At 41.1% G+C, this 24,400-nt stretch overlaps 1 long non-coding RNA gene across 2 annotated transcripts in view; it reads right to left on the bottom strand.

The window, feature by feature from the left end:
• The window catches only part of LOC140198915 (uncharacterized), a 97,739-nt gene that overhangs the window by 49,028 nt on the left and 24,311 nt on the right, over positions 1-24,400 (bottom strand). The gene's annotated exons all lie outside the window — the stretch shown is intronic.

Raw genomic sequence — 24,400 nt, 5'->3', positions numbered from 1 at the left:
ATCTAATCTTTGGAACCGGAGGTGCTCACCCAGTCATATCATCGAATTTTCACCTTCAATATATGTGAAGAGAAAATTGAAGGGAGGGGGTCAGTGCTGGCATTGGTCAAGGGAGCATTGGATAGAAGGCCGACTGCTTATTCAAGTATTAAGCAATTAGTTCAAAAGTTAGCCAAGCACGAATGAACATCCAAGTTTTAATTATATAAGGCCAGAATGTTTGGGCAAAAGACTTTGGAATTGATTGATTATTGTCACATGTACAGTGAAAAATCTAAGACCATAAGCTGCAGGAGTAGAATTAAGCTATTCGGCCCATCAAGTCTGTTCCACCATTCCAGCATACCTGATTTATCATTCCTCTCAACTCCATTCTTCTACCTTCTCTCTGTGACCTTTGATGCCCTGACTAAGCAAGAACCTAATCAATCTCCACTGTTAAGTATACCCAGAGACTTGGCCTCCACAGCCTTCTGTGACAATGAATTCCACAGATTAACCACTTTCTGGCTAAAGAAAGTCCTCCTCATCGCTTTTATAAATGGACATCTCTCAATTCTGAGGCAGTGGCCTCTGGTCTTTTATTCCCCGACTATAGGAAACATTCTCTCCACACCCCTATCTAGACCTTTCAATATTCAACAGATTTCAATGGGTTCCACTCCACCCTACACACGTTCTTCTAAACTCCAGCGAGCACAGGCCTAGTGCCATCAAACTACTCATACCTTAATCCTTTCGTTCCTGGAATAATTCTCTTGAATCTCCCCTGGGCACGCCAATCCCAGCACATCTTTTCTTAGGTAAGTGGCCCAAAGCTGCTCACAATACCAAGTGCAGTCTGGCCAATTGCTTCATAAAGCCTCAACTTGTCATGCATATTGTTCATACAGACCAATTAATTGCACAGTGGTAGCACAAGATAAAGCAATTTAAAAAGGCAGAATAAAAGGCAATAGTTACTGAGAAGGTGCAGTACAGGTAGACAATAAGATGCAAATCATAATGCGGTAGGATGTGAGGTCAAGAGCCCATCTTATCTAATGAGGGAACCATTCAGTAGTCTTAAAAGAGTAGAAGCTGGCCTTGAACCTGGTGGCAAATGCTGCTAAAGCTATAAAGAGATTGATTGTCTTTCCCAATCCCCCGTCCCCTTACAAACTAAAGGAAACTAAGTGCATTAACAATAAGGGAGGGGAGGAGAGGTGAGGGATGAAGGAAAAAGAATCCTACCTGCGAGGAGTATTGATTTTCTAGCAGCAATCAGTGCTCTTTGTCTCAGTGAATGAAGCCAGCAAATCTTGAGGGCTTCATGCAAATGACCTCCAGAGTTCATGTGTATGGAGGACTTGGAAAAAGAATCCAGAAACTCAGCACTTTTAATGAAATTCTCTTGGCTGGCATGATGTTTGGTCTGGCCAATCAGCTGCATTATTGCCATGGATCAATCAGGTTTGAGGCTTTCTCTGAAAGGGAGCAGGTCGCAGGTGGCAGCAAGGCAGTGGATCCTGAGACACTGGCCCAAGGTCACTTGTTTGTACCACAGAGTGACAGGCATTGACCATCTTGAACAGTGAAAGACTAACCACGTATCCTGGCAGCCAATAGCCGGGATCTCTCCAACAACTTATGGAGGACTACTGATCGAAAACTCAGCTGTTGCAGCCACACAAAATATTGTAGCCACAAGAGTAGATAAGAGGCTGGCTAATCTGACACCTCTAAGTCTTGTAACCAAGCCTGGGACATGATGGAACTCTCACTGCTTGCCAGGACAGTTGAAACTCCAGTAGGAAGCAGCTTGACACCATTCAGAATAAAGCAGCTGCTTCATTGCCACCTCACCAACCACTCGAAGCTTTTACTCCACCCACCACCAGTATACAATGGTTTTAGTGTGTACTGTCACTACAGTCACTCACCCAGTATTGCCCAAACCCCTGATCTTTACCATTAAGGACAGCAGGTGCATAGAACATCAGCTTCTGTTTTCTCTCTAAGTCATGCATCATTAGGACTCGAAAATATTTTGAAGTTCCTTTCTTCTTGTTCCTTGTAAATCCTGACATTTCCTATCTGAGAGCATTACTGGGCTACCTCCTCCAGAACAACTGGAGCAATTCAAGGTGGTGATTTGATAACGACCTTCCCAGGGGGAGTTGAGGATGGGGCTTTTAGAAAATTTTAAAAAAACACAAGAGGATTTAAATAATTTTTTTAAAAATGTGTTCCATCTTACTAATTTAAGATTAAAACTTGAATATACCTTTTAAATTCAAGGTCAGTTGTTCCATTCAAATGAGCACAATTGTGTCGTGGACACCAGTCATTCCTGCGATTTGTGCTCTCATTAATTTGGCAGCTATGCTATCATGGACTCTCCACAGGTGGAGCAGTATTTTGATATGTGCTGCCAAAATTATTTTGCTATTTTTGAGTTACTGTGACGATCAGTGACATTTAAACAACAAGTGATTTTTACTTACTTAAATCTAAACTTATACAAATACATTTAATCAAAATTTAAAACACTACTATTAATCAAAGAAAACAGCCTTCTTTGTTCATACACATCAGCAATTCTGTAGATGTTGGAAATCTAGAGCAACACACACAAAATGCTGGAGAAACTGAGCAGGTCAGGCAGCATCCATGGAAAGTAGTAGACAATCAGCATCTCAGGCTGAGATCCTTCATCAGAACCTTTCCATTCAGGTTAGTCTCTCAGATAAATATGAATGTCTTCCACCATATTTTCATGCTGTGTCAGTGCAAGAGTAGAAGATTAGATACAATTGTATCTGAACTCCAGCGTATTCTATACTTCTGTGCTACAAAGCAGCTGTCAGGAATGAGCTGACATGTGCAATGCAATTAAAGCTTTTGAGAACCACTGCTGGTAGATGAGCATGTGTTGGGCCAAACAATAGTTTCTGCTTTTGGAACATAGAGCATAGAAGAGTACAGCACAGGAACAGGCCATTTGTCCACAATGGTGTGCCAAACCAGCTAAAAAGCAAATCAAAAACACCCAAACACTTACCGCTCTCACCTGTATCATGTCCATATCCCCGCCCCCACCTTCCTTACCTCCATGTGCCTATCTAAATATCTCAAAAGCCAATATCTACCTCTACCACCACACCAGGCAGCGCACTCCAAGCATCCGCCACTCTGGTAAAAAAAAACTTACCCCTCACCTACCCTCCTCTCACCTTCAATGCATGCCCTCTGGTATTAAGACATTTCAAACCTGCAAAGCAGATACTCTCTGTCCGCTCTAATCATGCCTCTCGTAACTATCAGATCTCCCCTATGCTCCAGAGAAAACAACCCGTTTATCCAGCCTCTCGTGATAGCACATGCCCTCTAAACCAGGCAGCATCCTGGTAAGTCTCTTCTGCGCCCTTTCCAAAGCCTCAACATCCTTCCTATAGTGGGGCAACCAGAACTGTATGCAGTACTCCAGATATGGCCTAACCAAAGTTTCATAAGGTTACAACGTAACCTCTTGAACTCAATGCTTCAACTAATAAAAGCAAGCGTTCCATAACCTTAGTAACACACACAAAAAGCTGGAAGAACTCAGCAGGCCTTCTTAACCACCTTATCGACCTGCGTAGCCCTTTCAAGGAGTTACGTACCTGGATCCCGAGACCTCTCTGCTCAGCAATACTGTTAAGGATCTTGCCCTTAACAGTGTATTGTCTCCTTGAGGGACTTCGTCAAATAAAATCCACATAGACAACATTCTACCCTCATCGATTTCTCTCGTCATCTTGTCAAAAAACAATAGCACTGATTTGCAAAACTACGTTTGATTTTTTTTCAGTATGCTTCATATTCTAAAATAAACAAACACATGATTTTTAAATAAATCTGCACTAAATACATGATATTACACAATAATATAACAGAAGCTTCCATTTGTTCCAATGTTTATAAATCACTTGCCTACAAGTGTAAGTTGCAGATCATACATCAACCTGCCAAGTAAGTGCATCACTGTCTGCCAGAGAAAGCAGGATCTCCCAGTGGCCACACATTTTAATTCCATGTCCCATTCCCAGTCTGATATGTCTATCCACGGCCTCCTCTACGGTCAAGATGAAGCCACACTCAGGTTGGAGGAACAACACCTTATATTCCGTCTGGGTAGCCTCCAACCTGATGGCATGAACCTTGACTTCTCTAACTTCCGTTAGTGCCCCTCCTCCCCTTCTTACCCCATCCCTTATTTATTTATTTATTTATTTATTTATTATACATACATATTCTTTTTCTCTCTCTCCTTTTTCTCCCTCTGTCTCTCTCACTATACTCCTTGCCCATCCTCTGGGCTTCACCCCTCCCCCCTTTTTTTCTCCCTAGGCCTCCTGTCTCATGATCCTCTCATATCCCTTTTGCCAATCAACTGTTCAGCCCTTGGCTGCATCCCTCCCCCTCCTGTCTTCTCCTATCATTTTGGATCTCCCCCTCCCCCTCCCACTTTCAAATCTCTTATTATCTCTTCTTTCAGTTAGTCCTGACGAAGGGTCTCGGCCCGAAACGTCGACTATACCTCTTCCTAGAGATGCTGCCTGGCCTGCTGTGTTCACCAGCAACTTTTATGTGTGTTTCTTGAAATTCCAGCATCTGCAGATTTCCTCGTGTTTAAGTACATCACTGCTGGTCTGATTGTCACTGGGTCCAATTCCTGGAATTATCTACGACTGTGCAAGTGTCTTCATCAGAACAGCTCCAGAGACAATTAGGAATGAGTGATAAATGTTGGCTTTGCCGACAACGTCCACATCCTGTCATTAATTCCTGCAAATCATCTCCACCCTACATGTTGGTTCTCATTAGTTGACACGTAAAGTGCCCTTCTCACTAGCTAGCTTCCTTCGACTCTTTGAGAGCATTCAAAAATCAGCTGCCCCATTCAAATTTGGATTTCCATTCATCAGCTTTCACTTCTCTGTTCACTGTTCACCCTCTCCCTGGTCTCAGTAATTTCCTTCAGACCCACAACTTTCCAAACCCGCAAACCAAATAAGAAACATATTCATCTATTCCTTACAAAGAAGGTTTAGATTAGTGGGAAAGATGTTGAGGTCTCAATTTTACAAGGTCAATATTGTGGCAAGTCAACAAGGTCATACTTGTTAAGAATCAGGATTTTATGGAGGTGGTTACATATGGAGGTGAAGAAGAATCCAGGGCTCCCTTTGTTCATGCAACTAATCATGAAGCAATGCCAATGCAACCTTGGCAGAGGAGAGTAAATGCCAGTTCCTGAATTTTATCTGAGCAGCCAGAACCCAAACTGCATTTTTAACAGTTATGTGCTACATAGAATCCACGTGGGACTTTGAAGGGAGACCATAGAGAAGGTACAAGCCTCCCCTGCCTGTGTTGATTCTTCAAATGAGTATTTAAACTTTTAGTTACATTGAAAAATGTGAATGTTGTCTTTTTAAAATTTATTTTATGTCGCTTCATCTTAAATATATAAATCAGCTCCTTTTTCAGAAATAAAGGAGTAACATATACAAATAATCTGAAGTGTGACCAAAAACTAACGATTGACATTGTTAACATTATCAAAGCACCATCTACTGGCCCAATAAATAACTGTTTTTGCATTGAACTTAGCACAGAAAGTGAGGAGATTTATTCAGGAGTGTGAACTGTTTACCTGCTATACCTACAACAGGAGCTACAGAAATCACTCAGCATCTCACATACATAATTGTACCATTGCTTCAACATTTCTTCAAGTCTTTTGCCACAATGGCAAGAGCAAATGGATGACTTCCTGTATAAATTCATCAATGTGACTGAAGGATGGCAAATGTGGTCACCCACTTCAAGAAGAGCAGCAGGAAAAAGCCTGACAAACACAGACCTGTGAGCCTAACGTCGGGAATAGAAAAGGGAAAGAAGTGGCAAATGACTTGGGGAAGGGTTGGAGCAATGATACAATGGTTCAAAAACAGATACATTCCTTTCACCATTTGTTTCCTGAACCAACTGTCACAACCCTAATCACTCTCATAATCCTATGATACTTTACACATAAAGGATCATTTTTGTTCTGATTCTTGTAAAAAAGTGTTCAAATAAAGTTCAAAGTAAATTTATTAGCAAAGTACATATATGTCACCATTAACAACCTTGAGATTTGATTTCTTGCAGACATACTCAGTAGATCCAAGAAACATATTAGAATCAATAAAAGACCGCAAAACAACCGAATTGCAAAAAACAAAAAACTCTGCAAATACAAAAGAAAAATAAATTATAATAAACAATAAATAAGAAATAAATATTGAGAGCATGAGATGAAGGGTCTTAGGAAGTGAGTCCATAGTGTGTAGGAGGAGATCAGGGGGTGAGTGAAGTTGAATGAGTTATGTATGTACCTGTGATGCTGCTGTAAAGGATGTTTTTATTGCAGCTACCCATACAGGCACTTGTGCACATGACAGCAAACTTGACTTTGACTTTGGTGTATTTGGAAAAAGTATGAGGAACAGGATTAATGATCACTTAGAAAGGTAGGGACTGATCAGAGATGGCTATCATGGCTTTGTCAGCAGCTGATCTGGACTGACCAATGTAACTGAGTACCTTGCACTGATGAGGGCGGGTTAGGAGATGAAGTTTATATGGATTTCAGTCAGGCCTTCAACAAGTTCCCACATGGGTGACTGTTTAACAGAACATGTTATTAAATTAAGACATTTCTAGATTACTTAAGTGCTGTTTCATTAAGTTGATAATAATTTCATTTGTTTTAATTCTCGGCATAGCAGAAACTATTTAAGAAGGCATTACATAAATTGGATCAGATACCTTCTTCACATAAAAACAGAAGCTCAGCAATAGAACATTAGTATTTTGAAATGAACCTTATTTCTCTTATAGCTGATAAATACCATTGGACATGACTTCCTCTTTGGTTAACTCAGTCGGAATCCTGGCCAGAAAATTTACATTTATTGATTACATGATTCGATTTCCAATGAAATTACATAATTGGAAATGAAATTAACTGTTACTACTTGAAAATTGACCATAATTAAATGATGATTTCAACTGAAAGATGAATTCAACAAATCCAATTCAATAAAAGTGATGTCCACATCTGATTTCTTTTTAATGACTTACAGCTGTAAGAGTGACTAGTAGTTCCCCTCTGATTAGATTTTGTTAGGTTCAACTAACAGTTCAAAATCCAGGCAAAAGGCCTCAAATCTGATCATCCATGATGAATCTTAAATTATGATTGGATTGACTCAGAGATATTAATCTATGTAATTTAGCAATATCTTTATATTAAACACATCAAAAATAATGAAGAGTCCCTTATCCAACACTCACAAGCACAAGTGCTCTGATTTGCATTCTGCTACAATATGTCAACAACGGATGTAGTCTCACTGGCTCTCCACTCGGCCTTGGACAATCTGGACAACAGCAATGCCTACAGGACCTTGAAAAAATATTCAGCCCCCACAACTATTTTCACATTTTACTGTCTTATTTCCTACATTTAAAATATTTTGAAGTAGGATTTTTTGAGCTGCTATACAAAACATTGTGCATCATGCCAAATCAAAAGAATTCCAAACATGTCAACAATTTACTAAAAATTAAAAGCCAAAATTGTGATGCTGAAAAGTGTTCATCCCCTTTGTAATGACTATGCTAACCTTCCTCAGGTGCAATTACCTTACCAGCTCTCCCAATTTGTCAATGTAGAAAATTGGAGGATCACCTGTTTTCCATGAATTCCTAAGTATAACTAACCCGTCTGTCTACAAGGTCCAGCAGTATGGTAGATTTTCAACAGACCAAACCAAAATGAAGACAAAAGAGCACTTAAGACAATAGAGAAGCACAAATCTGGAGAAAGCTACAAGGCCATCTCAAAGACACTGAACATATTTTGGAGTTAAGTGCAGTCCTTCGTGGAAAAAAAATGGAAAAAATATGAAAACATGGTCACACTGCCCATGTCAGGCCACCCCCTTAAACTTAGTATCTAAAAAGAATGGCACTTGTAAGAGAGGTTGCTAACAGACACTCTGAGTGAGCTGCAGAAGTCAATGGCTGCAACTGGAGATGAAGTTCATGATGCCACAATCTCTAAGGCCTTGCACAAAAACAGTATTTATGGAAGTGTGGCAAGGGAGAAACTCTGGCTAAAAAAAAACATATCCCTTCCTGTAAAGACTTTGCAAAGGATCACTCTGAAGTTAGTGTAAAGGTGTGGAAGAAGGGCTTGTGGTCAGATGAGACTAAAGTGGAACTTTTTGGCCTCAACACTGAGTGGTATGTGTAGCATAAATCTAATACTGAGCATCAGCCAGGTAACACCATCTCTACTGTAATGTATGTTGAAGGTAGCATCATTCTATGGGGATGCTTTTCAGCAGCAGGGACTGGAAACCTGGTCAGGATTGATGAGAAAAACCTGCTAGCCTCTGCCAGAAGGTTTAAACTGGAGAGGAAGTTCATCTTTCAGCAGGAAAACGACCCAAAGTGCACTGCTAGAGTGACCATGGAGTGGCTTCAAATGAAGAAAATTGATGTCCTTAAGGAGCCCAGTCAGAGTCCTGACCTTAACCTGATTGAATATCTCTGGTGAGACCTCAAGATTGCCATCCAATGCCATTCCCCAACTAACCTAGCGTAGGTTGAGCAAGGAATGAGCAAATCTCGCCCCATCACGTTATGCAAAGCTAATAGAGACTTACCCAAAAAGACTACAGGCTGTAATAGCTGTGAGAAGTGGTTCAACCAAGTACTGAGGAAAGAGGGACGAATACTTTGGAAGAGCTGTCATTTCAGTTGTTGAATTTTTAGATTTTCATGCTTTACAATTTTTCCTGTTCTTGAGCTCCACTGTGAAAAAGGAGCACATGATTCACAAATAAATACTTTCAGTTAAATTGGTCAATATCCCTGGCCGTAATACTCATTTATGTGAACAAAGGGTTGGGGCTGAATACTTTTACAAAGCTCTGCGTGGCAGGCTGTTGTTTATTGGTAACAGCTCAGCATTCAACATCCTCTCAATACTAATCAATAAGCTTCAAAACGCAGGCCTCTGTACCTCCCTCTGCGACTAGATCCTTGACTTCCTCAGCAGGAAACCACAGTCAGTGCAGATCAAAAATAACATCTCTTCCTCGCTGACTCTGGACACCAGGACACCTCAAGAATGCGTGTTCAGCCCACTACTTTACTCACTCTCTACACTCATCATAACGGCCCCCAATCACACAGGACTTATTATTATAATCATCATTTTGGTACAGAGTCTGAAGACACACACTCAACGTTTTAGAAACAACTTCTTCCCTTCCACCATCTGATTTCCGAATGGACAATGAACACTATATTTTTCTCTCTGTTTGCATTACTTATTTAATTTCATTTTTAATATATTATTGCAATTCATTGTATTTTTTTATTATTGCACTGTTCTGCTACTACAGAATAACAAATTGAATGACATGTCAGTGATATAAAACCTCATTCTTAAGCCAAGAAATACACCAAGATTATTCAATTTCTGTCAAGTACCTATTAGCAAGTCCCGACGTTAATGTGCTACTTTTATTTGAAATAATGTTCTGGATTTAACCATGTGGTAAACCATATATATGTTGTAACTGGTTTAACTGTCTGGACACGCCCCTCTGCTGACTGCCCCTGTGGCTCCTCCCACAGACCCCTAAATAAAGGTTTTTTCGCCTTGCTCCTCCCCCTCAGTCCAGGGGCAGACACTTAGCATGGAAGTCATATTTTACTGTGAATAAAAACCTTTCAGTATTTACCCTACTTCAGTCTTTTGGAGTTATTGAAGGTGCTTCAAACCAACAGCAGTGAGGTGTTGAATTGCTACAGCAAAGGATGCTGTGGGCTATAAGAACTGATAAATGGGATTAGTGTAGATGGATATTTAGAGGTTGGCACAATTGAGAGGCCAAAGGAGTGTCTTGTCTGACTCCTATGCATAAACTATAGCTACATACACTATTGCAAACTGTCAGTTCTTGCAACCAGTCATAAATTTCAGCTTATTTTACAACAAGGATAATTTAGAAAAGTCTTATCTCTTTATCAATTCATACATTTCTCTTGATTAAGATGGAGACGATTAAATCAATGGCAGCTTTTCCTAAATGTTCCCATTTCAGCTGAACAGCTGTCTTCTATTAGTTTGCTTGCAGTTTCAAGATGTACAATTGTCAACTCTCCCATCTTTATAAATGCAAAATTCATCCAACACATAGCTGAAGTCTAAAGAGTAAAAACCTGCAAATATTTGAATTGATTCTCATTTAAACATAATATCTAAATAATTCATTCATATAATAGCACTGTTACAGATTGTAAGTTTCCTAAAATCATGTTTTAAAATACTACCAGTGTTTGCTACAAACTAAGAATGCATTTAGAGTGCAAAAACAATTTGTGTTATATGCTTTGGGTTTGTTTGAAATGCTTTACATATTGCTTCACAGAGAGGTGTGCACTATAACGTGAATCTGAAGACATGAAATTAATGTACTTCATAGAGTCACAGAGCATGGAAACAGGGCCTGGGATACAACTCAACCATGCTGACTGAGTTAACTCAACAAGCTAACCCCATCTTCCCACGTTTGGCCCACAGCCCTCTACACCTCTCCTATTCATGTACTTGTCTAGATGGCTTTTACATGTTGCTAATGTGCCTAGCTCAACCACTATTTCTGGCAGCTCATTCCACATTCTGTATGCACAATCCGATGCTTCCTTTCTCCTACCTCTGATCTGAAACCTAAGCTCTCTTGGTTTTAGCATCCCTTCCCTTAGAAAAAGACTATGTTTTCACCCTGCGCATGCCTCACATGATCTCTATCTGGTCACCTCTCACTTATGTTCCAGGGAATAAAGTCCTAGTCTAGAGGAAGACACACAAAACGTTGCAGGAACTCAGCAGGTCAGGCAGCTGGCAGGTGAGAAGTGAAGCCAGGTAAGGGGGAAGATGTGTGGGAGGGGGAGGGGGGGTGAAGTGAGAGGCTGGGAGAAGATAGGTGGAAGAGGTAAAAGGCTGAAGAAGGATCTGATGGGAGAGGATAGTGGGCCATGAAAGAAAGGGAAGGAGAAGGGAGACTGGATGTAGTCGAGGGGCAGGTGAGGAGAAGAGGAGGGGTAAGAGGGGATCCAGAACAGGGAATGGAAAAAGAGAGAGGGGAGTAATTACTGGAAGTTAGAGAAATCATTCATGTCATCAGGTTGAAGGCTACCTGAAGCACCTTCAATAACTCCAAAAGACTGAAGTTGGGTAAAATACTGAAAGGCTTTTACTCGCTGTACAATACAACTTCCATGGTGAGTGTCTGCCCCTGGACTGAGGGGGAGGAGCAAGGTGAAATCACCTTTATTCAGGAACTGTGGGAGGAGCCACAGGGGCAGTCAGCAGAGGGGCATGTCCAGACAGTTAACCCAGTTACAACATATATATATATATATATATGGTTTACCACACCACCAAAACAGAATATGAGGTGTTGCCCCTCCAACCGGAGAGTGGCCTCATTATGCCCATAGAGGGGCCATGGACTGACATGTTGGAATGAGAATGGGAAGCAGGGTTAGAAACAGAGAAATCCTGCCTTTTTGGCGGAGGGAGTGAAGGTGATCGATGAAGCGATCCCCAAACTATGCCGGATTTCACTAATGTACAGGAGACTGCAGTGGGAGCACTGGATACAGTAGATGTCTTCGATAGACTCACAAGTGAAGTGGCACTTCGTCTGGAAGGACTGGACCCTGAGCGATAGTGAGGGAGGAGGTGTAGCACTTGTGGGACATCATTCACGTCATGTGCCAGTGATAATAAACCTGATTCTGATTCTTCCACTTTACCTGGTTTCACCTATCACCTGCCTGTTTGTACTCTTCCCCTTCCCCTCTCCATCTTTTTCTGGCTTCTTGCCCCTTCCTTTCCAGTCCTGATGAAAGGTCTCGAACTGAAACGTCAACTATTTATCCGTCTCCATAGATACTGCCCGACCTGTGGAGCTCCTGCAACGTTTTGTTTGTGTTGGTACAGATTTCCAGCACCTCAGAATCTCCTGTCTTTATAGAAACATAGAAAATAGGTGCAGGAGTAGGCCATTCGGCCCTTCGAGCCTGCACCACCATTTATTATGATCATGGCTGATCATCCAACTCAGAACCCCGCCCCAGCCTTCCCTCCATACCCCCTGACCCCCGTAGCCACAAGGGCCATATCTAACTCCCTCTTAAATATAGCCAATGAACTGGCCTCAACTGTTTCCTGTGGCAGAGAATTCCACAGATTCACCACTCTCTGTGTGAAGAAGTTTTTCCTAATCTCGGTCCTAAAAAGCTTCTCCTCTATCCTCAAACTGTGGCCCCTCGTTCTGGACTTCTCCAACACCGGGAACAATCTTCCTACATCTAGCCTGTCCAATCCCTTTAGGATTTTATACGTTTCAATCAGATCCCCCCTCAATCTTCTAAATTCCAACGAGTACAAGCCCAGTTCATCCAGTCTTTCTTCATATGAAAGTCCTGCCATCCCAGGAATCAATCTGGTGAACCTTCTTTGTACTCTCTCTATGGCAAGGATGTCTTTCCTCAGATTAGGGGACCAAAACTGCACACAATACTCCAGGTGTGATCTCACCAAGGCCTTGTACAACTGCAGTAGTACCTCCCTGCTCCTGTACTTGAATCCTCTCGCTATAAATGCCAGCATACCATTCGCCTTTTTCACCGCCCGCTGTACCTGCATGCCCACTTTCAATGACTGGTGTATAATGACACCCAGGTCTCGTTGCAGCTCCCCTTTTCCTAATCGGCCACCATTCAGATAATAATCTGTTTTCCTGTTTTTGCCACCAAAGTGGATAACTTCACATTTATCCACATTAAATTGCATCTGCCATGAATTTGCCCACTCACCCAACCTATCCAAGTCACCCTGCATCCTCTTAGCATCCTCCTCACAGCTAACACTGCCACCCAGCTTCGTGTCATCCGCAAACTTGGAGATGCTGCATTTAATTCCCTCATCCAAGTCATTAGTATATATTGTAAACAACTGGGGTCCCAGCACTGAGCCTTGCGGTTCCCCACTAGTCACTATGAAGTCCAAGTTCATGCAATTTCTCCTTGTAGCTCAGGCCATCAGGTCCAGATAACATCTTGGTAAATCTTCATTGCACTCTTTCCTAAAATGGTGACCAAAACTATATACAATGCTCCCAAGTGCGTCCTCTCCAAGGTCTTACATAACTACAACATAACATTCTAATCCCTCTACTCATTACCCTGACTGATGAAGGCCAGCAAGCCAAATGCCTGCTTCACCACCCTCTCTAACCATAGCACCACTTTCAGTGAACTACCAATTTGCACTCCTAGCTCCTTTTATTCCATAACATTCCCCAGAATTCTATATTCACTGTATAATCCCCAAAATGCAATACCTCACATTTACCCAGATTGGAAGCCATTTGCTCAGTCCACATACAACCAGATCAAGATCTCCCTGCAACTTTTCATAACCTTCTTCTACTAAATACACTGCCACCTTTTCTAGCATCATCTGCAAACTTAATAACCATGCTCTGTACATAAATATTCAAATCATTTATATAACTTTTTAATTAGTAATAAATAGTAAACAGCATGAAACCAAATCCTCAATGAAAGTTCACACCATCATGGTTCTTCAGAAGAACTGACTTTTTTGAATATATACTGGCTCGGTCCACTGATGCAGCCATGAGCTGGAGGAGAGGCTTAACAAAATCCAATCCGAAGTGTAAACGATAAAACACCTGCCGTATGAAACAACAACTGACTTGTGTAATAGTGGTCTTCTCAAACCATGCAGCAATTTTATACTCTACAAATTAACTAAAGCTTTCTTTTTTTAAACTTTTGTTTACTGAATTCAAACTTCCAACTGTGTATTAAATTGCATGTGTCCCATCTAGATAACAAATGACAGTGAATTAGCAGTGCTTATTGAGTAATTTTACATTTCTGAACCCATTAACTGCATTTTATAGCGGGTCTGAGATTTGAACCTACTCTGAATTTCAAAGATTGAAAGGCTTCAGTGCTTTAAGGCATGTCATAATTTTATTACATCAGAATAGCTGACAATAACTATTTACCGAGTCAATTCTTTGTACTCAGATTCATGTATTTGCCTCTTATTCTGATTAATTCTTAATATTTCCTTTTCATACCAAATTGTTAATTTATTTTCATCAATCAACAATTCACCAGAAAACCCCAAATTTGAACAGTTTACTAACATCAAGTTAGCAGAAAAATTACTGACATAAACTTCATGACCCAAATCCTATGTTCTGGATAATTAGAGATTCTGATTTGGGGGGAGAAAGTGATTTAATTTGACATGATTGTCTGAGCAGTCTGTACTTTTGATGTAGCACTCGGGCAGCTGAGACAAGCACCACCACATACCTAACGGTACTATTCTTCCAAGAGCCTCTGGGACAGCAATACAAATTCAGACTCTGCTCTACATGGCTAGAGGGCAGCATTGGATCACTTCCACCATTGCTTTTTCCTTTTAAGGTTTTAATGGCTGCATTCTTCAAAATGAAAATGCAAGAGCTGCCAAGTGAACTTCTGAGATTATTATCGAGATTGTCAGTCTTACCTCCTGGCTTCTGCATATTGCCTGTCTCAGCCAACTTAGCTTAACCTTTAAGCTAGTCACCAAGGAGAAAAGTTGAGCCCTGCTTCTATATAGTGCCATTTTTCTTACTGGTAAACCTCATATGACCTTACATGTGATCCACACCATCTGGATGTGTAAAGTCCAAATCAATGCAAATGGAGTGTTTCTTTTTGCTTCAAGCTTGCTTTTGCAAGAATGTCTGCTTTGCAGATAACGTTTTGTATATTATTAGTGTTTTTAAGTCTCCCAAAACATTCCCTGATTATTTTCTATTTCACAACAGATCCAAATGGTTCTGAATCTAGTTAAAATGATAGTCTGATATAGAACGGTAAAGGAAAATAAACGTTTCTGCTTTTGAAGACTTCAGAGTTATTACTTTAGAAAGTCCTGGTTTGCAGAGGTGTGCTGGATTACTTTCAGTAAATGCAGCAAGTAGCTGAATGCAGTGTGAATTTGAAAAGGAAACAACCTGAGTTTTCTCCTCAATTCAATAGGAGAAAAGTTATGTAATTCCTTTAGAGTTGTGTGCTACAGCCAAATCCTCTTCAACCACCCCACCCCTCCCTCAATGTGTTAAAGATTGGGCGTAAAATTCCACCCGGGACCTTCTGATCATCATAACTTTTCAACTACATTGTTTAACCAGGATTTCCATGGACTTTATGCCAATTCTACCAGGATGGAAATCCCAATTACTAGAGGGCATAACTTTTAGGTGAGAAGGAGAAAGTTTAAAGGAGATTTGACAGGCAAGTTTTTTTTTAAACAGAGAGTTGTAGGTAACTGGAATGCTGCAAGGAAGTGCAGATTAAATAGTGATGTTTCTAAGAGGCACTTAGACAAGCATATGAATAGGCATTAACAGTGAAAACATCAGGATCTGGGATTCTGTGAATCAGTTATATTTTGTTGGAATATAATATGCTTACACACCAGGGCAACAAAACATCATTAAATGTGAATGGACGGAAATGGATCATGTACAAGTGGAGGGATTAATTTGGAACAGTATCTTGGTTGGCACAGATAAGGAAGCCTGAAGTGATTTTTCCTTTAATGTCTGTTCATGTTCTATGACTATTAGGTGAATCCCTATAGAAATTAAGCTTATGAATTTTTTAATTATTCTTCTCATCTCTCCAATAGTACATTCCAATATCATAGTTTGTGTAAACATGATTTTAATAAACGAGTTTGCCTATTATGTTGAACTTCTAACCTCTTTGTCGATTCTCAGCAGTTCATTTAAAGTAGTAAACTTTTTCCTAAGAGTAACTCCCTTTACACCCAGAGTCACAGAGCACAGAAATAGGCCCTTTGGCCCATCTAGTCCATTCAAGCTATTATCCTGCCTAGTCCCATTGACCTACATCTGGACCATAATCCTGCCATCCATATACTTATCCAAATTTCTCTTAAATGTTGAAATCAAACCAGCGTCCACTAATTTTGCTCGCAGCTAATTCCACACTCTCACCACCCTCTGAGTGGTGAAGTACCCCCTCAGTTTCCCCTTAAGTACCTAAGCTTTCTTCCTTAACCTATGACCTCTAGTTCTAGTCTCAGCAAAAATGCTGCTTGCATTTACTCTATCCATACCCCTCATAATTTTGTATGCCTCTATCAAATCTTCCCTTATTCTCCTATGCTTAAAAGTCCTAACCTATTCAATCTTTCCCTATAACTCAGGTCCTTACATCACAGTAACATCCTTGTAAATTTTATTTGTATTTTTTCTATCTTATTAATATCCTTCCTGTAGGATCTGTTAGATCAAGTGCCAAATACTTCCTTCCAGTTTGAAAAGCCATAGTAAATGACATAACCAAATGGCCATGCACATCTCTAATTAGCTTTGAACTTTTAAATGGTTTTTCCTAATAATCCAGCCATCTAACACTAGGGACTCATGAAACCTCACTGATTTAAGGAACAGGTTATTGAATTAAATGAAGGTCTTTCCTTCTTTCAAAGATTAGTGTGATAAGTTTGTGAAAAACATAGATGAATGAATTTCAATTTAAAGGACTTGTTAAAAAATCCCGTTGAGCCAGATGGCTGTGCTTTCAAGTTCCACACCACGGATACACACATCTCTTGAGCAGTACCGATGGAACTGCCATCATTAAGGTTAGATATCAAACTCCCTTGAATGGATATAATAAAAATCCCATGACAATTCTCAAGATAATAATAGATTTATTTCTGGTATAAAATAGCCAATGCTTATCTATAATCCAACAATATTTTTAGTGAAAGTTGAAATATTAACATTGTTTCTCTCTCCATGAATGCTGCATGACCTGCTGAGTATTAACAATATTTTCCATTTTATTACCTTCATTTCCTACTCCTGGGACCTTACTGTGCTCAACCCAGCTACCAAATTCTACCTTTCTTGCCAATTGCTTTGCAAACTTCAGTTTATGAAAAGTGCGAGATATATGTGAATTCTTTAACTCAAAATCAAAATTTGGCACATCTCTGGAAATCTGAAATATAAATAGACAATGGTGTAGGTTTTCAGTGGGTTATGCTAGATCTTATGAAACTGGGGAGTAAATGGCCCAGGTAAATGACCTTACAGAAAGTGTGCACATTCTTTGCTTCTTTCATGTACAAATTTGTCTTTAATTGTAAATTATGAATCCATTACAGGAAAAGCCCTCCCCACCATTGAGCAATTTGTTGCAGGAAAGCAGCAACCATCATCAGGGACCCTATCACCCAGGTTATACTCTCTTCTCACTGCTGTCACCAGGAATAGAGTACAGAAACCTCAGGACTCACACACCAGACTCAGAAACACAACCATCAGGCTCTTGAACCAAAGGAGATAACCTTGCTTGCCCCATCTTTGAAAGGTTCCCTATAGACTCACTTTCAAGGACTCTTTATCTTGTGTTCTCAATATTTATTGAATAGCTACTTATTATTATTTATTTACTTTTGTGTGGTCTTTCATTGATTCTATTATGGTTGTATATGGTGACATATACGTACTAAGACAATAAATTTACTTTGAACTATGAACTTTGAAATTCAAGTAATTTCCCCCACCTGATTTTAGATTGACAATTCAAAGCTACTTCTTGATAATGTCTTTAACCAAAGCATCATTGAATGGTTCAACAATAATCTTTCCCCAATAATCCAACAATATTCAGCTTCAGTCATAGTTCCTTACTAACCTGCAGCATGAGAACCCCACCCATTCTTTTAAATTCCTGTGAGTACAGGCCCAAAGCTGACAAACACTCCTTGTATGTTAACCCCTTCATTCAAGGAATCATCCTAGTGAACCTCCTCTGGACTCTCTCCAATGACAATACATCCCTTCCAAGATGTGGGGCCCAAAACTGTTGACAATACTTCAAGTGCATCCTGACTAGTGCTTTATTAAGCTTCAGCTTTATCTCCTTGCTTTTATGTTCTATTCCCCTTGAAGTAAATGCCAACATTGCACTTGCCTTCTTTACCACAGACTCCTGTTCCTCTGTCCCTCTGATGTTTGAATTTTCTCCCTATTTAGATAACAGTCTGGCCAGCTAGTGGTGTAGTGGCATCAGCTCTGGACTTTGGAACGAAGGCTCCCGAGTTAGAATCCAGCCGGCTCCCTTGCACGCTTTCCATCTGTGCTGGGTTGAGTGTCGAGCTAACAACTCGGCCTCGTAAAAATAAGAAAGCATGCTAAAAAACAGGCTGTAAAAATGACACCGTCCCGATGACTCCACTCAGAGTTAAGGGCTTTCTTCTTCTTCTAGATACCAGTCTGCACTATTGTTCTTTTTACCAAAATGCAATAATAATACATTTCCCAACACTGTATGTATTCCATTTGCCACTTTCTTGCCCATTTTTCCAATTTGTCTAAGTCCTGCTGCAAACACATTGCTTCCTCAGAACTACCTACAAATCCACCTACCTTTGTATCATTTGCAAACTTTGCCACAAAGCCATCAATTCCATTATCTGTGCACATACATCTATTGATGCTTCTGGACACATCTTTAGTGATGTTCCTGGAATCATCGGGCGTTTCGGGTCTTTCAACATCATACAACCTCCTCCAGGTGACCCAGCCAGGGCAGATCAGACCCCAGCTTGAGTCCAGATGGCTAGCTACTTATGACTCCATGGCTCCCCTCTTTTGAGCCACAGCCATCTTGAGGCCCTCTCTGCCGCATCGGTGATACTGCGGATGGCTCTCCTCTTCCTCTCTCCCTCAATGCCCAAAATGCTGAAGGCTCTAACTAAAGAACAGGCTACGAATCCCCTACAACCAACCTCCACTGGGAGACACCTCGCTCTCCATCCAGCCTGCTGACAGTTGCTGACCAGTCCTGCGTACTTGGAGAGCTTCCTTTCAAAGGCCTCTTCCAAGCTATCTTCCCATGGGACTGTCAGCTCCACTTGCTTAATAGACTCAGACACTAGGACAATGTCTGGTCGCAGGGTGGTGGCTGCGATATGGTTGGGGAACTTCAGCTGCCCTTCGAAGTCCACCAACAGCTGCCAGTTCCTTGCAGAGGTCAGAATGCCTGCAGATGTTCTTTTGGCAGGTATTGGCTGCTCCCCAGCTCGTAAATCATTAACAAATGATGTGAAAAGTAGTAGTCACAATACTGACCCCTAGTCACTGGCAGTCAACTGAAAAGGCCCCCTTTATTCCCACTCGTTGCCTCCAGCCTGTCAGCTATTCTTTTATTCATGCCAGTATCTTTCCTAGGATTTTATCTTGTTAAGCAGCCTCATGTGTGGCACATTATCAAATGCCTTCTGAAAATCCCAGTAAATGACATCCACTAATTCCACTAATTCTCCTTTATCCACCCTGCTTGTTACTTCCTCAGAGAACTCTTAACAGATCTGTCAGGCAAGATTTCCCTTTGCAGAAACCATGCTGACTTTGACCTATTTTATCATTAGTCTCCAAGTACCCCAAAACCTGATCCTTAATAATAGACTCCGACACTTTCCCAACCTCTGTGGTTAGGGAAACTGGCCTATAATTTCCTTTCTTCTACCTGTGGAGCGACATTTGCAATTTTCCAGTGACTCTTGAAAGATCATAACTAAAGCATTCTTTCCATTACCTGCATTTTCCTCTCCAAATAAAATTCAATCATCACTTTGAAATCCAAATGAAAAACTGCAGATACTAGCAATAGGAATTTAAAAAATGAAAATGCTCGAGTCAATCACTTGTGGGAAAAGAAACATGGTTAAAGATTCTAATCTGAGATTCTTCATCAGAACTGGAAAAGGGAGGTAACTAGTCTTAAGTAGCATATTCAAAGTGCTGGAGGAACTCAGCAGGTTAGGCAGCATCAATGGAGAGGAATAACCATTTCAGGCCAAGACCCATCAACGGGACTGGAAAAGCCAGAATGGAAAGGTTGGGGGAGAGGAAGTACAAGCTGGCAGGTGACAAATTAACCCGGGCAAAAGGGAAGGGGAAGGTGGATGGGTGGGGAAGGGGGATGAAGTAAGAAGCTGGGAAAGGGTAGGTGGAAGAGGTAAAGGGATGAAGAAGAAGGAATCTGATAGGAGAGGACAGTGGACCAGGGAAGAAAGCAAAGCAAGAGAGGCTCCAGAGGGAGGTGATGGGCAGGGAGGAGAAAGGGTGAGATGGGAACCAGAATGGGGATTGGGAAAAGAGATAAGGGAGAGGTGGGAGAAATTACCAAATGTTAGAGACATCAATGCTCATACTACCAGTTTGGAGGCAACCCAGTTGGAATATGAGGTGTATTAATTAGTCTTAAGTTGCAGAGAAGCTAAGGGAGAGATGATGGAAATAGCTCTGATAGGGTTATGTAGTTCAGCTGGAGTCACAGCATCCACCTTTGTCTGAGTTACATGTGCAGCAGGTAGCTGCAATAAGATTCTACAACCAGACACATACTGCTGTCCCCTCTTCCTGAAGCATTTCAAAGTAATCACTCTCTCCCAACTTCATGGTCTGTTCTGCGGCCTGCGGCCCGCGGCCCACACCCCCCCCACCCACTCACTAACCAAGAACATTATGGAACTTTCCTGTGGGAATACAGGAGATGCAATATCTGTCCTTTCATCTCCTTCCTCCCCAACATCCAGGGACCCAAACAGTCTAGGGGTAGCAGTGAGCCACTTAGCCTTCTAAATTAGTGTGGGCAGAAAATATAACATGCCCAGCAAAGCCCAAAAAGAAAGGCAAGATTTAGCAAACATATTTTATTTGTCAAAATATTCTATTTTTGGACAAAGATTGGAAAATACCTTCACAGTGAACTTTTTTACTGTGTAGATTTGGTTGTGGAATTAATATTGGCATTGGTTTATTATTGGCACATGCAGCAAAATATAGTGAAAAGCTTGTCTTGCATACTGTTCATACAGATCAACTCATTACACAGTGCAACATGCTAGAATAAGTGTAAAAGCTACTGAAAAGTAGAGTGCAGGCAAATGATAAAGTGGAAGATCATAACAAGATAGATTGTGAGGCCAAGAGTCCAAAGGAGATCATTGTGGACTTCAGGCATGCTAGGAACCACGCTCACATCCCCATCTACATCAACAGAGCTGTAGTGCAGTGTGTATCAAGCTTCAACTCCCTTGGTGTCCGCATTTCCGAGGATCTCACCTGGTCCCTGAACTCCTCCATCCTGATCAAAAGGCACAACAGCGCCTTTAATTCATGCAGAGCATCAAGAAAGCTCACCTCTGTCCCAGGATACTGACAGACTTTTACCACTGCACCATTGAGATCATACTCACCAACTGCATCTCAGTGTGGTATGGCAATTGTCCCATATTGGACCGCAAAGCACTCCAGCATGTGGTTAAAACTGCCCAGTGGATTATCGGCACCCAATTGCCCACCATCGAGAACATCTACCATAAACGCTGCCTGGGCAGGGTGAAAAGCATTATCAGGGATGCAGCTCACCCTAACCATGGACTTTTCACTCTCCTCCCATCCGGTAGGCGATAAAGGAGCCTCCGCTCCCACACCAGCAGGCACAGGAAGAGCTTCTTCCCTGAGGCTGTGAACCTGCTGAACCTCACATCACAGCGCTAAGCAGTATTGCACCCATATTGTACGGTCTCAGTACTTCTATATTTGTGTGCTGTAGCACTTACTTTTTATTCGCAGTTATTTTGTAAATAACACTATTCTTTGCATTTCTGGTTAGATGCTAACTGCATTTCATTGGCTTTGTATCTGTACTCGGCACAATGACAATAAAGTTGAATTTAATCTAATCTAACCAAATCTAATTTTGTCATACAAGAGGTCTGTTCACAAGGAAGCTGTCCTTGAACCTGGTGGTACATGCTTTCAGGCTTTTGTATCTTCTGGCTAATGGGAAGGGGAGAGGAGAGACTGTTTGGGTGAGTTGGGTCTTTGATTATGCTGGCTGCTTTACTGGGCCTGTAAGAAGTACAGACAGAGTCCATAGAGGGGAGGGATGATTCTGGTGATGTGCTGAGCTGTGTCCACAACTTTATGCAGTTTCTTGTGATCATGTACAGAGCAGTTGCCATATGAATCCTTTATACATCCGGACAGAATGGTGCAAGCAATAAAAACTGGTAAGGTCAACAGGGTCATGCCAAATTTGTTTACCCCCTGAGGAAGCAGGAACATTGATGAGTTTGGCCGTAATATAAACTGTGGCTGGACTCCGACATCGGTGATCCTCACACCTAGGGCCGTGAAGCTCTCAACCTCAACACTGTTGATGTAGACAAGAACATGTGCACGCCCCCCCTTTCTGAATGTGGACTTGATTGAAAATTGTTCCCTATCTCTAACTAACCCTGAGCAGAGGAGGTGGTTAACAACAGGATATGCGATAGGGGTTTCTGTGATTTAGGCATAGTTTGACATAATTTACTTAGGCACCAGGGCAACAAAACATCATAAAACATGAACATTACTTGACTAAAGAATGCAACTGCTGTGACTGCAAGTGATCCCAGAACTTTAGTTCACTCATTACTCACACGCACTCTGAATACACAGTCAGATCCTGACAAACATAGAACTTTGCCAGGAAATATTATAGCTTGTTCACGATCATACATCTCCTAGGATTTCAAATAGGTGAGTCATAGTTCTATTATCCTTTGTTTAATCTGTATTATATTTATGGGCAATGTCATGCCCCAATAGAACATAAAACGTCCAAGCTGCCTGAAATGTCTACTTGACAGGCTATTGACAATGAAATAACTTTCTTGTTGATGAAACTGCACAGATAACAAATTTTTCTACAGCAAGCTTAGGTCACAGAAGATTCACACGTTCCTTTTTCCCACTGGCTGCACGAAACTATTCTTATGGCTGATAAAGAATGTGATGATAAATGTTCCAGTAATCCAGGTTGCTCGTTTTCATTCATAGCTTTAAATCAAATAGGAACCTGACGTACTGTGTGAGACTGCACCTCAATCTAAAGTCATTTACAAAGCGAACAGTGATGATCTAATTATTAAGTTATTGGGCAGACAATCCAGAGGCGTAAACTAACAACTCAAAGAAATGAGTTCAGATCTCAAGATAACTGCAATGCTATTCAGATTTACGTAAAAATACTTATGACCACAGAACTGTGTGGTTTTCACAAAAATCCACCTGGGTCACTATCATCCTTCAGAGGAGGAAATCCAACCTCATTTGTTGGTCTGATTTAGAGGCTGCTTCATTCCCACAGCGATGTAATTGATACTTAAAATGCAGCAAGCACCTCCGTTGGATTGTGTCCATTATATTAAAACACACAAAGAATAAAACCTGACGGACCTCCTAGCATTGATCTTGGCAGTGAATCTGGACAATGCAAGGTTGTTCCTACTCAACCTTGTAAAATCCCCCACACTAGAAGCTCAATTGGACCAATTGCTTAATATATGAAGTCAAAATCTCTATATTCCACCTCACCTCTAGTCATCACAAGCTTTTCTGCCATTTGTAAGGCAAGAGTCAAAAACATGATGAAATACTCTCCTGTGGATAAATCCAACTCCAACAAAATTCAAGAACCTGGTACCATCCATTTGTCATCCTATGCAGTGCCCTAAACTTTCATACCTCACTACCAGTGCATCATTTCCACAGGGAAAGCCAACTACTAAACACATCACAGTGTATGCCATTTCCAAAATGCACTTCAGTAACCTAGCTAAGCAACCCTAAAACATCTCTCAAGCCCACAAGTCTACCATGAATAAAGACCTGAGGATAGCCAGAAGCTTTCTCTCAGGCCTGAAATGGCTAACACGAGGGCACATAGTTTTAAGGTTTCTTGGAAGGAGGTGAAAGGGGGATGTCAAAGGTAAGTTTTTCACACGGAGAGTGGTGGGTGCGCGAAATGCACTGCCAGTGAAGATGGTAGAGAGGGATACAATAGGGACTTTTAAGAGACTGTTAGATAGGTACATGGGACTTAGAAAACTAGAGGGCTATGTGCAAGGGGAATTCTAGGCAGTTTCCAGAGTCGGTTACATGGTCGGCACAACATTGTGGGCCAAAGGGCCTGTAATGTGCTGTAGATTTCTATGTTTCTAAAGTCAAAGATAGAAGTTGCATAGGAGCATCATGAAAAACCACACATCATTCTGACTTGGGATTCCTTATGGACATTGAATCTGAATCCTGCAATTCCCTAC

This window comes from Mobula birostris, chromosome 6 (assembly GCF_030028105.1).
Source record: "Mobula birostris isolate sMobBir1 chromosome 6, sMobBir1.hap1, whole genome shotgun sequence".
Taxonomy (NCBI): Eukaryota; Metazoa; Chordata; class Chondrichthyes; order Myliobatiformes; family Myliobatidae; genus Mobula; species Mobula birostris.
This window is presented reverse-complemented; position numbering and strand designations above follow the sequence as displayed.